Here is a 14931-nt window from a genome sequence, read left to right on the forward strand (position 1 = left end):
AGAACACACTCTGTCAAAACTTATGACTCCACCTCCACAAGTAAAACCATCACTGGTGGAGTACTTCAGGGGTCTGTGCTGGGCTCCTTACTGTTTAGCATCTCTTTCTCAGAACTCCAGGCCAAAGCAGATATCCTCTGGTGCACCAGTTTTGCTGATGATTGTAAACTGGAAGCAATCATTGAGTCCAAAATGATGTCAACATATTACAAGAAGGGTTAACACAAAAGTTAAAGCAAATTGCTTTTGAAACTTGCAGTAAATGGTATAATGCAGAGAATTAAGTTAGATTATTGTAATATACTAAGGACAATAGTGGAACTGCTTGCAATGTACTTGTAAGAGAGACCCTAGTTGTTGCAATTTACAAATTAATAAGTTCAGTCTCCTTACAAGTATTTAATTTTGTAGCTAGCATGCTGCAGATACCACTTTTCCATTCTTGACGGAGTTAGTGGCACCTGGAAATAGAAATGTACAGGACCATTTGGCATAGACTGTATTGAATGTCATGAAATAAACCATTAGCTGTCTTATCCTTCATACAAACCATACCTTGTCTGTATTAATATCACACATCTATTGCAATATCTCAAGTCATGACATTTCACATTTCATTTCTCTGTGATCAGGCATAAGCAGATGTGCAGGCACATGCACACACACACATGCACACACACACACACACACACACACACACACACACACACACACACACACACACACACACACACACACACACACACACTGAGAAAAATGAGAAAAGGCACACGCGGCATGCTCCTGAGGTCAGATCCAGTATGTACTATACTTCGAGGCTTAGGTAATCCTTTGTTACCTGCTTAAGTCGTTTAGGCCTCTGTAAAAGCAATAAAACTGTTTGTTTGTGATAATCTGAGGGTCTGCTGGCCGTTTTCCAAACTTTTATGACCTCTACGAACTATTTTCATCAAGTGGTAAACAGGAAATCCCTTGAATGCAGCTGAGAGTGTGGATTTCAATGTAACACTTCCTGTGGTCCGGCTGTGAAAGCGGTCCCCTGTCGCGAGTATTATTGACGGTTTCCTGGCTTGAGAAGCTGAAAAGAACTGACATAATGTGTTAATGCTTTTTTTAACAAGTAAATAACATTAGAATGTGTACGTGAAGCACATAATAACATCTGTTTTTCCTGTTTCTTTTTCCTTATGCTTATAGTTTTGAACCAAATCATATTTTTACACTATATGCAGTGGATGCAAGGTTTAGCACTGTATACATGAATATAAATAGGTAAATAGTGGCTATTGGGTGGTGTTAATCAGACAACTAATGTTAGTATAGTTGGGAACTAAAGCATGCAACTGCAAAACTTTGATAATTGGTAGTTGCAGGCATTGTGTATGGTACAGAATTATAATGTGGGATGCATTTACGTTTTTTTTTCTTTCTTTTTCTCTCTCAATAAAAGTGGTATATAAATAATAATTGTAACAAAAGAGGTATTTGGGGTAGGAATAAGCAGCTAGTCAATATATTAAAATTTTTCTTTAAATGGTAATAATACCTTACAATGGAGATTTGCTTAATTAATAGTTGGAACAAAAGCTGTAGAGCAATAGCAGTGTTTGTTAGGGAATGTTTAGTTTAGACTTTGTAGTAGCTAAGTTAGAATATATAGGTTGTAAGTTTAGGAAATGTTTTAAGCTTTATTACATGAAGCTTTTAAATATGTTTGTGTTTTTAACCTTGTTCATGTTTTCTCACATACAAGACCTATATAAGTCCTGGTCCAGGGGTAAAGTGGGTAAGCACTGGTTTGGGACAGGATGTAGGAAATGCTTCCAGATTATGTTTAGTATGCAGTTAGTACATATCAATTGGACAATTTCCCTCTTATACTATTATTGGATAATTAGACCTGTCAATGTGGGAGTTAGACTCATGGAACGTTAAAGGGCTCCAGAACTTGAAGAAGAGGAAGCTGTTGCTACACATATTGCTACAGGACAAAGCACTGTTTGCATTTTTACAAGAAACACACTTGTTAAATGATCAGTGGGATGATATTAGGAAAAAGAACTGGATCAGAGCGGTAGTGGCATCAGAAGGTAAGACAAACAGTGCTGGAGTAGCTATAATTATTAAAACTCAATACAAAGACAAGATTTTAGACTCTAAAGTGGATCAAAATGGGCGATGGTGTTATGTTATTTTATTGGATAATGCGTTTGATAAACCTGTTTTACTTTTAAATATATATGCACCATGTAATGACCAACAAAGTTTCATAACACCATTATATCCAATCTTAACACAGTATGATGGTTATTATTTTATTGTGGGTGGGGACTGGAATACTTATCAAAATCCAAAGTTGGATAGGTCTTGTCCACAAAGAGCATTTAATAAGCAGGCCGGGATAGCATTAAATGACTTCAAGGAAGATTTACAATTATATGACCCCTTTCATTATGCACATAATATTAATAATGCAATTAAGTATATCTTCTATTCACCATGCCACAAAATGTGGTCTAGAATAGATTTTTTCTTGATATCCAAAGCATTAATGAATTTGGAACCAGTAGTGGTTATACATACTCGTTATCTATCAGATCACTCAAGAATTTCGTTAAGTTTTTCTAAAGATTTAAAAGATATAAGAATGCATAGAGGTTACAATTGGTCACTTAGTCCAAATCTGTTAAATAAAAAGGATATAATAGATGGAATTGTAAAATATCTGAAAGGCTTAACAGATAGGATGAAGCTTCAGAAACATACTCCTGATATTGAACGGGCAGCAGTTAAATCTCAAATTAGAGGATTTCTTTTGCAAAAAGCCTCATATTATAAGAAAATGCAAAACAATGATATTCAAAAACTAGAAACAAAAATGAAGCTACTTGATAAAGAACTGATTCATAATTTTAATGCTCAAACAGAGAAGGAAATGTTGAAATGTCAAAGGGATCTCTTCTTGTGCATAATAGTAGATTAACACTTCAGGAGCATAGGTGTTTAGTGAAATATGCCAATAATGTTCAAATACCGTCAAAAGCATTGGCAAGGATTATAAATCAATCGAAAACAACTGTACATATTTCGGAAATACAATGTAATGACACAGTGTATTCTAAAACTGAGGATATTATTGATATTTTTGAAAAAATCTATACCAAGGTATATGAGGGTCAAATTGATAGGTCTATACATAAACAGAATAAAAGATTTTTGCAAAAAATTAACTTTCCAAAATTAGAAGAGAGTCTGCAGGGTGATCTAATTAAACCTATATCTCCAGAAGAAATAGTATATGTAATTCAACATATGAAAGTACATAAGTCACTAGGTCCTGATGGTTTGACAGTTGAATTTTATAAAGAGTTTGCTGATAGTTTTGGTAAAATATTGTCTCATGTATTTAACTATATAATCAGAAACAAAATTAGTGATCCTCACCTTAATGCATCAAAAACAATCTTTATACATAAAGCTAATTCAGACCCCCAAAGCCCGGACAATTACAGACCAATAGCATTAATAAATGTGGATATGAAAATTCTAACTTCCATTATAGCATATAGGTTAAAAAAGATTATGATACATTTAATTTCTAAGGAACAGGCTGGATTTATGGCAACTAGACAAACTAGTGATAATACACTTACACTACATAATATGATGATGTATGCTAAACAAAACAACTCTAATATTTATGCCCTTATAATAGATGCTCAGAAAGCATTTGATAGAGTGGATATAAACTTTTTGTTTGATGTGTTACCTTATTTCAACATGCCCTAGGAATTTATTCAGATACTACAAATATTATATAGTAATCCGTATACTACGTTATATATTAATAGGAGTTATTCTAAAAGAATACAGATTAAAAATGGTACACGGCAGGGTTGCCCTTTGTCCCCCTTATTGTTTAACCTTGATTTAGAACCTCTATTTTTATATATTAAGCAAAATTTGTATCATAATGCACCAATGCTTTATAGGAATAAATTATTAATGTCGGCATTTGCTGATGATCTTATTATTTATTGTACAACCCCAATTTCTGATAGTGAAAAGATATTAAATGTTATAAACAAATTTTCAGAAGTCTCTAATTACAAAATTAATTTGGAGAAAACTAGTATTTTCCCATTAAGAACCCCTAAACCTTTTTTCATTAATGTTTCTGGTGGGGAAGATATCATGTAAAGAAAATATCAAATATTTGGGTATTAGCTTCTCTACGGATAATAAGGATTTTTATAGTAATAATATTAAATGAGTATGGGAACAAATAGTAGCTGATTGTGGCAGATGGAGGAATTTAAGACTACCGTTATTGGCAAAAGTATCAATAGTGAAAATGAATATATTATCACGAATGTTATATATCTTTAGGTCTGCTCAAGTATCAATTTCAAAGACAGTTTTTAAACAAATTCATAAAGATCTAGCTAAATTTATTTGGGAGCCAAAGAACACTAGAATATCTTATGAGAAATTAATGACCCCGAAGAGTAGAGGAGGAATTGAGTTACCGAATTTTGAAGTATACTATTTAATTGTGAACGCCAACAGGAGTTAAAGAATTGCTAATTATGATGTAACTAGTACAAAGTGGATACCAACTTGGGTGGTCTTGAATTACAAGCATATTCTAGATTGGAATATAAATCCTAAAGCTTTACCTTTTTTGGGTAAAAATAGTTTGATAAAGTATGGGATTATGGACCACTTAAAAACATATGTGTTATCTTTGCAAAATTTATTCCAATCAGTAGACTTGTTGCAATATATGATGGTTTTTCAACCTTTCCATAGGAATCCCAATTTTAAACTAAACAATCAGTTGATTGATCTTAGTAAATTCCCATTAATAGTTAATTTGACTCTGATTGGTGTTTTTAATAAATTTAATTTATCGGCTTCACAAGTTAGACAGGAATTGAACCTACCTAAGAGTTATATTGTTATAATGAGACAAATCAGAGAACTTGCTCCGAGTCATTTTGAAAACTTTAAACCTGTAGCCGGAATTGTGGATAAATGCTCTGAATTGTGGCAGGCTCTCCAACAGGAGGTCAAATTTATAACAATAACAAATAAATTAATTAAAGATTTAAAATTCCAGGATAAAATTCTGTTGTCAGGGTATTGGGTAAACAAAATGACAGTAGCAGATAATCAGGTATTAAAAGCAATTGATTTAACAATAAAATCGGTCTCTTTTCAAAAGTTGATGTATACGCAGTTGATGATTTGGAATAATGCTTATTATACACGTCTTAGGTTACATAAATTCAATCCTAGGAATTCTCCAACTTGCCCATATTGCACAAATCAAACAGCGGATCTTCTTCATATGTTCTGGAGCTGCAAGTGTATATATAAACTTTGGAACTCTCTTAACCCATCTTTTGTAGTTGTGTTCTATCAAAGTTCAACGTTATCATGGGAATTTATGATTCTACATATTCCTCCAAGAGAGCTCTCTAGATCACAAACTATAATATGTATGAATATTTTTTTGCTGATGAAGTTGTATATAGCTACAAATTGGTTAGAACCAGATAAGACATCATGGGATAATTTTAAGCTTGTGGCTATAAAGCATATATTAGCACATAAATTACTCCTGAAACAAAGTAACAAAAATATTAATAACCTGAAAATATGGGAAAAGGTTTTTAATATTATATTAGCATAATACTGTTATTAGGAATATATTAAAGTTTGGATGTATATGTGGAGGAAATAATGTTTTGGAACCATGTATGACATGTATGGATACAAAGCACTTCTACAAATGTGTTGGCTTTGTTTTTTTTTCCCTGGTGTTTTCTTTTTTGGAATAATGACAATTTTTATATGGAAGCATTTCCTGTAGATATTGTATATAGTTTTGATAGTAATAGTAGTGAATTATGTGTGTGATTTTTATTGTATATGGAAAATATATATCAATAAAAATTTATTATGGAAAAAAAAAAGAAAAGGCACACATTCACTGCTTATGCTGAGTAAGGACCAATTTGATACTGCAGTGTTTGACAAATTATGCAAAGAGGAGTACTGTTTATGTTATGTTTCATATGACTCAGGGCAGGATTACACTTTGTAGTACTTACTATGATACTCCTAGCATCAGGCAGCAAGATACAGATAACAAAACTTTCCTCCTGAGGAAATTCATATCCTTATAAGTGCATTTAAAGTGTATGGTAAATATCTATTTGTATGAGTGCACTAGACAGGCTGAGTGAGGTAAGGTGTTGAAAAGTGCTTGAAGTTATAAATGCCATAGGGAGAAGAAATTGTACATTGGCATAGTGTGAGGAGAGACAATTATATGGTATTCCTTGCCCAGCGTAAAGCACAACAAAATGCAATTGCTCATAAGAGCACAGGCTATTCAAGGTCATGCTCATACCATTAACATGGTATGTCTTCATTATGTACACACAGGTAATATGGAAAATAAGTGTGTTACTATGCAGTATACTTCAACATGGCATTTATTTGTTCATTTAAGGAATGCATGACTGCATACCAGTTTTAAAACTTTTTTCCAACAGGTATTTCATCACTGACAACAGCAGCAATGCAAGCAGATACAGCAGATGGGATGCATTGAGTTCATTTCCTGCTGTAATAATGCTTGTGCAGGGATTTTTCTCACATATAATTAATGAGGCATACTGTCTTAAAACACTTCTTATTTGTTCACAGGTACAGCACCACAGGTGACATCAACAGTAGGCTGTGGTGCACCACAGCAGCCTAATGTTGGACCACAAGTAACAGCAATGGTAGGCTGCAGTGCACCACAGCAGGCTAATATTGGACCACAGGTAACATCGCTTATAGGCTGCAGTGCACCACAGCAGCCTAATGTTGGATCACAGGTAACATCAATGGTAGGCTGCAGTGCACCACAGCAGGCTAATGTTGGACCACAGGTAACATCAATGGTAGGCTGTGGTGCACCACAGCAGCCTAATGTTGGACCACAGGTAACATCAATGGTAGGCTGCAGTGTACCATAGCAGGCTAATATTTGACCACAGGTAACATCAATTATAGGCTGTGGTGCACCACAGCAGCCTAATGTTGAACCACAGGTAACATCAATAGTAGGCCACATTGCACCACATCAGGCAAATGTTGGACCACAGGTAACAACAATGGTAGGCTGCTGTGCACCAAAGCAGGCTAATGTTGGACCACAGGTAACATCAATGGTAGGCTGTGGTGCACCACAACAGCCTAATGTTGGACCACAGGTAACATCAACGGTAGGCTGCGGTGCATCACAGCAGCCTAATGTTTGACCACGGGTAACATCAGTTGTAGGCTGCAGTGCACCACAGCAGGCTAATGTTGGCAGCATGGTGGTTGTTATCAATATTAGCATTACTCATTTACTCAAACATAGGTGGGTTGATAACTCTGGAATTAGTGATGTAGACTCACCCATAGTACACCATGGGCAAATGCCATTATAAGAAAGACTTCAGTTCCCTCACAGTTTACCACCTCTTTCTGGTGGATATGTTTAGCCTCTTTGAATAAATGACAGTTTTGCAGATTCAGTTACCCACTGTCCAGCCTGTCCAGAAGAGTGTCAGGTGAAGACATAAATCACAGTTGGCTACAGTTATGCAAGGCCTTGTTTGCACAGTAGCAAAGGTGTCATGAAATTGTTTTTATACTGTCTACACCATTGAGAGTCAGATAGATGTGGTTAGAGGGGTGCAGGGTTTATGTGAGGAAACTGACCAGTGCATGTGAATGGTAGGCAAGCAGAATTCCATGATTATCCTTATGAGGAGAATGATTATTCATACAATAGCTGTGTAAACTTATGTCTTCTTACTATTAAAGACTTAACTGATACACATTGTTGACAGTGATGGACATGGCAGAGGGCATTTTCATATGTGTGATGACCATGTGCCCTATGCAACATGAGTACCCCAAGGAAATGCAACAACCATGGATGTGGATCCTTCCATGACTTAGCCAGTTAGATATTGTCAGATTTCCACATCAGGTGGTAGGACCTCTTGGTCAAGGTCTAGGTCTCACAGTATTACCTCTTCAATTTCAGGGGCATCATCAGCATTTAGTATGTCTTACCATTGTAGCAGCTCAGTATCAAACTCACGTGATAGCACCTGTTTCCAGTCTGTAGGACCAATCCCAAAGCTACCATTAGGGAACATTAGAAATAATATGACACCAATATGGCAACCACTTACAATTTCACATATTCTGACACATACATCCAAAATACCAACTGCAGACACTGACAGCAGAAACCGCACCAACCAGCAACTCACCTAAAGAAAGCTTATTGCAATACATGATATTTGTGATGAGGAATAACAACATTTGCACTCAGCTATCAGCATTAAATAAAAACAATGCTGCCAATGAAAAAACTGTTACAAAAACAATTCCCAGTATGAGGTTGCAACAATATTACCTTCCGAATAACATTTTATAACTTCACTAGAACATCATCTCATCATTACATCTTAAGTCTGCATCTGTAGAAAGGCTACTGTGTGGTCATATGACATGCTTCACAAGCCAAGCATTTCTTTGAAATCACTCCACTGCTGGCATTTGTAACACTTGTGCCTCCATCCACAGACTATTATGCAAATGATAAGGGCAGTGATTATATTCATTATACATTTTTGTATGGTGTGTGAATGAATGTCTGATGCGCAATGTGAGCTGATCCTCACTAGTCTACATAGACTATCACTAACACTGCATGAACCAGATTTATTTTTGTGTCTTTACACTGTCACATAGCAGATGTCATGGTTCATATTTATGGACTAGGTGCTGCTGCTGCTTTGCCTGCTCTGTTGTATGCCATGCAGGAACCTGTGGGGGAGGGTGCCATGCTCCTCCCATTGGATGATCACCATTGCTCTCATCATTCATGCAGTTAAAGGAACAGTGAACTGCACTACCATTGAGTGTTTTGCTAGTTCCTATTTATGACAGTGGCATACCTTACCAGTGCAGTCATGTTACACAGAATTCAATGAGCAGGAAACATTCTGCACACTGTACCAGGGTCATAATAAAAGTCCCTTCCAAGCTTGTACAGGCAAAATAAATGAACTTTAAGCAGATTCAATACTCACTCAGTGGCTTTCCATGTGTGGTATAGTGAAGTGTTATAGAATCCTTCTGTAGTACCCCAATAGTTGCAAACCAGTGTCAGCTCAAACCAGACTCATTATTGGGTACAACACTCAATCCTGTGTGAATGGCAGTTCACACCATAACAAATTCAAAATATTCCAGAGGTTACAACAAAAAAAAAAAAAAAAAAAAAAGAATTCTATTCTAGATCCTTAGATCTGATGTTGTCCATTTTCATTCATTCCTCAACTAATGGGATTGGATCAGATCCTCAGATCCAACTCAGCCATTTTACTAGCTTGTGGCCACCAACAAACTCTTGAGCACATTCTCTACCCATAATTCCCCACCACTAACATCCCTCAGATCTTGTTTGCCACTTTAGCATTTAAACGTGATTGCCTTCAGCTCTCGAATCTTCTGTGAGATGTCAATTTTTCACATTTTCTTTCTAAAAGTTTCTTGCACTTTGAATGTAAGACCTTTCTACTGTCAGGGTAGGCCTATTTCCTTCCCTTTATCCTTTTTTACACATAGTGTAATTTCTGTACTTACCATTGTTGGTATTTTGTCTTTATATACAAGTTCTTCTTGTAGTTCTTAAAAACCATTGTTGGTATTTTCCTTTTCCTTTTTGCCAATTAAAAAAAGGGGGAGTTTACTGTAATTATTCTCTGTCTTCACAAGGAAAATGTCTGAGAAAGGTCCAGCGGGTTTTAAAAAATGTGACAATTATGGTCATAGGCTGCCTTTGTCTGTTGCCCACAATCTTTGTGTGTATTGTTTAGGATGGACCAGGACACTTAAAACAGGACTGCAGCATTTGTCATGGGTTCAACCCACGTGCTTTAGCAGACAGGAGAAATAAGTTAATTTTAAATAGATTACTGCCATCTTCTTTTTCTGAAGCCAGTGCTGGGGTTCAGTCCATCAAACGTAAACCTAAAGACCCATGAAAAAGCTCTAGATCCTTGGATTCTCCAGCCTGTACCTCTTCTGAACCAAGAAGAATGAAAGAAAAATTGGATCCAAAGGTATGTCCGATCCAACCATTATCAGATCTAACCACTCATACTTCATATCCTACATTCTCAATTCCAACCAAACATATTTCTGATCCTACCGCCTCAGATCTGAAGCACTCAAAATTACCATTCCTCATATCACCTTGTCCCTCCAGGAGTCTCACGGAAGCAGACGTGGAAAGAATGATGAAGAAATTTTTCACAGAGCAAATTCAGGAGGGAGTTCTCATGGTTCCTACCCCTTCAGCTCAGGAAGTCCATCCATCGACCACTCCACCAATAACAGTTAATTCTCTAATTCAACTTGTGGTTTTAGAGCCCTTGGATCTGAGCCTTCCAGGTCCATCTGGTTTGGATCAGAAGAGAACATCATCTTTGGATCTGACTATTGCTCTGAGTGCACCAGCTTTGATATCATCTGAACGGGATGACTCTCAGAGCTGAAGCTTCCCTGTCAGATCCAAAATGATAGGGTTTACTTTGAGGTTTTTGGAGCCATCTCTTCTGCTCACAGCTTTGGCATTGGACAGCTTGACTCCAACTTCTACCTCAGGTAGATTGCTCTTGGGGCAAAAGGAGGTGATGAGCAAGAAACACACTATCTTAACTCCATTGGCTTCCCTTTCCCCGGGCCGGTCTGTCTTTGAGGTAGTGAAGAGACCGTTCTTATCTTTGGCAGGTCAGATGGGTCTTTTCCCCTCAGATCCTCTACTTCTCAGATGACTTTGCATCATGATTCTCAACATTCTACCCCACAGAGAAAGTCAGCCAAAAGCATGCAGTCTACCCAGTAGGATATTTTGATCTCTTTCTATTCTTCTCTAGACCACCTCATCAAGGAAGTCCCTAGGAAGGAAAATACAAAAAGAGGCATTTGGACTCTCCTCAGGAATCAGTCACTGAGGATACTGATTTCAATGAAGGGGAGGGGTCCCCAAAAATCACCACCTGATGATGTCTCATTTGGAGACAATCTTGAGATCCTAAAGCAAAGGAGTGGCTATTCTCCCCAAGACCCTTCCCCTGAGGAATCAGTATTTCTGGAAAAAAATGTTGCTCTTTGGTCCATCTATCTCCTAGGTTACTACACCAGCCAATGAACTTATTGATTTAATCTCCAAGCAGGTGTAGAAATACTCTGATATAATTGGGTCAATCCCCAAGAGATCAGACAGGATTCTAGCTCTACCAGTAGGCTGGGAATATTAAAGTAAAGGGGTTCCAGTAAGTGTGATAGCTGTGGCAGTGGTTACAAAAAAGGAACTGACTGAATAGAGTTCCACTGTCCATCCTCCTATTAGACAGTTAAGGGAGATACATAGATTTGGGGAGTGTGTTTATGCTTCAGTGACTTTTGCACTTAGATTGCCAAACTATTTAGCACATTTTACTAGGCTAAAAAGATTTGATTAAAGAGTTATCCAAATCTCTTTCTGGAACTGTCTCTCAGTTGGCTACCATACAGGCTATATACACTGCATCTATGAGGCTTATCTCACACACTGCAGAAGGCAGCTAAAGGGCTGTGTGATCAGGCATTTGCATCAGGAGGCATATTTACATGCGCCTGTGTGATTTTACAGAGCCTTTCAAGCCATCATTTGTTAATGCTCCCTTTGACAGCACTTCTTTATTTAGCCCCATGATAAAGGACACACTGTCCAGGTGTGAGAGAGACGGAAAGACCCTCTCTACAGTGGGTGTGCATTTTTTGACCTCTCAAAATATTTCTTCCAGGAATCAAAGGGGAGGTAAAAAAAATCTGGTTCTGAAAATCTCATGGCCTTTTCAGGACATACATGAAATTAGTTCCCCCAAAAGCACAGAGTGGGGGGATAATGGAAGTCAATGCCACCAATGTAGAGGTGGCCCACAAAACTGCGAGTCTAGAGATTACTTTTCAGATAGACCCTTTCAATGCTCCTGAATAGACACATGATTGCCTACCTCTGGAGGCAGTCAGGGGTCACTTATCTCTGCACCAGAAAGCCTGGCTAAGTATAACAAAATGAGAATAGCACCAAGTTCAAGATCCAAAAATCCAATACACTTATACGCCAAAAGGTTTAATAGAAGCAAAGCTTTCGGGTTAACCACCCTTCATCAGTACATAAAATTGAATGAGTCTAAAAGCATTTAAATAGGAACACAATTTCATCACATGATTCAGCTAGCATACCAAATTCTTCAAACAATTAATCTCTTAAAAAAACAGTACGTAAATTCTAAAAATCACCTATAATATAAAAAATATCAAAACATACACATATATCCATACACATTCGTAGAATATTTCATATAACTTTCATAATTAGTATAGGGAATAATTAATAAAACACAGCAGTACTACAAATAATGTAAAAAAGTATTAAAAGTATACATATCTCTCTCCGTTACTCAATCAAATTTGTTGGTGTGTTTAGTGTAGAATGTAATGAAATCTAAATATTTACTTTTTGTCTTTTGACAAGAACTGGTTTCAGACTAGTCGCTACATTTAATCCAGGTTGTTGTTCTGCATCTAATTTAATTATCCATTCAAGTTCTTTCAGTTCTAAAGCATTATTAATATCACCCCCTCTCAAACCAAGGTTAACCTCACAAATCACTCTAAACTTAAACGCATGCCCTTCATTTTCCTTAATATGTTTACTTAGTGCATTTGTCATGATTTCCCTTCTAATTTCAGACTTATGTTCTATTATGCACTATTTTAACTTTCTAATAGTCTTGCCTATATAAAAACTTTTACATTTATTGCAAGTCGCAAGATAAACAATTTGACAGGTGTTACAGTTAGCTAAAACATTTAAATTCATATTTTTGTTTTGTTACTGGGTGTTCAAATATATTTGAAGAATCAAATATATCACTACAACATGTACAATTATGTCATTTTTGCATTAATTTTTTTCTTTTTTTTTTCAAAACAAGTTTATTGTTTTAACATATAAGAGAAATATCATAACAATTTTATACAAGTAATTAAAAATAGGTATTATTATAATATTCAACAAAACAACTAAAGTATTTACAAAGACATCCACTACAATCAGATCAATTAATTAAACTAAAATACCATGCTATTGAAATTAAAATTTTTTAACAAATTTTGTAAATTATCCCATACAATAAAATAAGATGTTTTTCTATTTGTTCTAGTCCTAATTGTGTTTATTTCCATATGGCACACTATATTCATAACATTTTAAATTCATTGAACGAAGGAGGTGTATCTGAAATCCAATTTCTAGTTATTATTTTCCTAGCCACTGCTAGAATAGACCATAACAAGGGAAGCTTAACCTTTTTAACACTTTGAGGTACAGGTGTGTTGAATAATATAAGAGATTTAGAAATAATGAAATTATCTGTAAAAGAGCCTGCAAAATTCATTAATTGACTTCCAGTATTCTTTCAATTTTATACAGTCATAAAACATATGAGCCCAGTCAGCATTAATTTCTACATTACATCTCTTACATAGATTATCTTTATTATTTATTTTATTCATCATCAAAGGTGTATAAAAGATCTATGTAAAAATTTCCATGTATAAAGTCTCCAGACAATGGAAGACGTAGTTCTATAAGCAGATTCCAATATATATTGTTTATCTTGTTGATTTGGTGGGTCCCCATTAATAGAAGTGAAATAATTCCAGTATGAATCTACACTGTAAAAAGTTTCTTGTCTGATAACTTTATGTATGTATGAAAGTTTACCTTTATCAGAAACTTTATGTTGTAAATTTAATATCAAGTAATCAATCAGTGTTGGAATAGATTCTTTAACAGTTATAGACATTAAATCTATTTTATTAATGAGATGTTGTCTAAAGGTCTGAACCTCTAACCAGCAAGTTTCTCTTAGATCAAATTCTTGTTTTAAGAAATCTAGATTTTTAACTTTATTATCAGATATCAACTGATACCAGTACTTTAGATCATTATCTATAGCTAAATGAGTTCCTTCAGAAGTAGATGACAAAAGCATACCCTGAGTATACATTATAGGAAATACAATAAAATTCCATTCCCTATACTTAGGGTGCATGAATATAAAGTTATGATAACTAATAATAATATTTAATGGGTAACAAACCATATGTTTAGGTGTAATAGGTGAAGTACAAAATTCCTTTAGTAACCATAACATGGAGTTATTTACAATCATATTTTTATGTGTTAAGGAGATTTTCATGAAGTGTATACTAATTAGCTCCCAATAATCTTTCCATTTTGTGACATATGACTGATCTATTAATAAAGTAATAACTTTTACAATAGAAGAGATAGTATATAAATTAAAGTCTGGAAAAGAAATACCCCTTGAGACCAGCTATTAGTATGTTTCTTTAATGCAATCCTAGGTCTATTAGGTGCCCATAAGAAATTTAACATTAGTGTGTTCAGTTTCTTGATAATTATTTTTGTAGGTGGAAGTATTATTGATTGTATTAAGTATAAAATCTTGGGAATATTATCATTTTAATAATTGTAAGTCTCTCCTCCATAGTAAAAAACATATTATTCCAGGTATTAAAAAGATTTTGTATATTAAGAAAACAGGTATTATAATTATTATATATAATAGATTTAATATCTTTAGATAGTATTATACCTAAATAAGTTATCTGACCTGAATTGGGTACATATTTAGTAAAATCACTAATGAGAATATTTTTTCGTATATATAGGTAGTATTTTAGTTTTTCTTCATTGAATATTAAACCAGAAATACTTTT

This window comes from Protopterus annectens, chromosome 3.part0 (genome assembly GCF_019279795.1).
Source record: "Protopterus annectens isolate FY-2018-M chromosome 3.part0, PAN1.0, whole genome shotgun sequence".
NCBI lineage: Eukaryota > Metazoa > Chordata > Ceratodontiformes > Protopteridae > Protopterus > Protopterus annectens.